We start from the raw sequence: 1,597 nt of genomic DNA on the forward strand, positions 1-1,597 counted from the left end.
CTTCATGTTTAATTTTATTATAATTTGAGGAATATATTTGCACATTCAAATTTTACATTTCTATTTTTTATTATTAACATACAGGTACAAGAGCAATATTCTGCAGCTACAAAACCTTAGGCTTTCAGGACTTCTTCCCTGAAAAAAGAGAGAAAGTTATTATTAGAGGACATAACTAAGGTAGCAACCCTTCTGATCCATCAATAGCACACAGTATGAGTGTCTTTTAAATTTTTTATCAAGACTATTTACGTACAGTATATGCTTAACAAACCATGGTGCTAAATAAAAATACAAAAAGGCATTTTACCATAAGCCTGTAAAGGTGTTCAATTTACTTCAAGGTACATTAATGGTTTAAGAGAATACTCACGAAGTTAGAAAACAAGTTCCTATTTCTGCTTCTTTGCAAGTTGGGTTCTCTATTAGCATCTTAAACTGGAGTAATACTGTAGAAATTTTCTTAGTGGAAATAGAAAACAGGAAGAATTTCTTTTGCTTAGGGTGCTTATTTTTCTCATGCCTCATAACAGGGGCTGTTCCTGCTTCCTCTATACCTAGTACTTATTTCCTGAGTAAACTTCCAGAGACCAGTTACATTCTTATACATATCGCCACATGTGGTGCTGTTGCTGTTAGGTGCCCTTGAGTAGTTCCGACTCATAGAGGCCCTATGTACAACAGAATGAAATGCTGCTAGGTTCTTCGCCATCCACACATAATTGTTGCTGTCTTTGACTCGTGATCACTGTGTCAGTTCACAGTGTTGCCACGTAGGAGCAGAAAAAGAAAACATCCTCGGTAGTTTGATTATTTTGTTAATGATCAAAAATGACCTTTAGCTTTGGTCCTTAATTGTGGGCTAATGATATTGAAATACTCTTTTTATAGCGCCAATTCAGATGCTAGTTATAATGAGTTTTTGTTTGCTTTAAATAAAACAAAACACAGTAACTTTACGTTTAATGGCAACTGGTAATCATAAAATTTTCTTTTTTTGTTCATCCCTTCTTTAGACATAACTCTGCGTATTAACAGTGGTTATTTGTAAGTTATTTCACTAGCTATATTGCCATTTCTCTTAAGCTTGAACAAAGATACCTGGAGTTCTGCCATTTCCTGCAGAAGATGGCCACAGAGTAAATCAGACTTAGTTTATCACCAGCATTTATAAAACCAGACCTTGGGAAAGAACTAGGCCTGGGGATGCATGTATGGTCTTAATATGGCGGACGTTTAGCCTGCCCTGATTAGGAAAGAGTTTTAACAGAACCCGATGTCAGTTTTTTTTAAACAAATTAGTGCTACTTGGTGATGAAATTGAAATTAAATCGTAATATTTCTGCATTCAAAGCCTGATTAACAAAAGATGCACGTAACAGCTAGTTAGTACGCTGATCAACACATAAATCAACAGTGACTTTTTTTTTTTCTTTACCGGAACCACTCACCTTGTGGCAGTTGTGAATTTAACGCTGATTTATTTATTTACTTTTATTTCAGCCATGACAACCACCAACCCTGGAGTTTCTGATTTACGAAAGCATTGAACATCGTCACTAGAAACTCAAAGCGAACGCCTCAAAGTTCTCAGTCC

General features: G+C 35.6%; 1 non-coding gene across 1 annotated transcript; it reads right to left on the bottom strand.

Annotated features, from left to right (window-relative positions):
• Positions 1–1,153: 1,153 nt before the first annotated feature.
• LOC111750740 (small nucleolar RNA SNORA72) lies at positions 1,154–1,270 on the bottom strand. Its single transcript, XR_002785825.1, has one exon. It is a non-coding gene; the product is annotated as a small nucleolar RNA SNORA72 (small nucleolar RNA).
• Between the last annotated feature and the right edge of the window lie 327 nt (positions 1,271–1,597).

Source organism: Loxodonta africana, chromosome 20 (genome assembly GCF_030014295.1).
Source record: "Loxodonta africana isolate mLoxAfr1 chromosome 20, mLoxAfr1.hap2, whole genome shotgun sequence".
NCBI classification, from domain to species: Eukaryota; Metazoa; Chordata; class Mammalia; order Proboscidea; family Elephantidae; genus Loxodonta; species Loxodonta africana.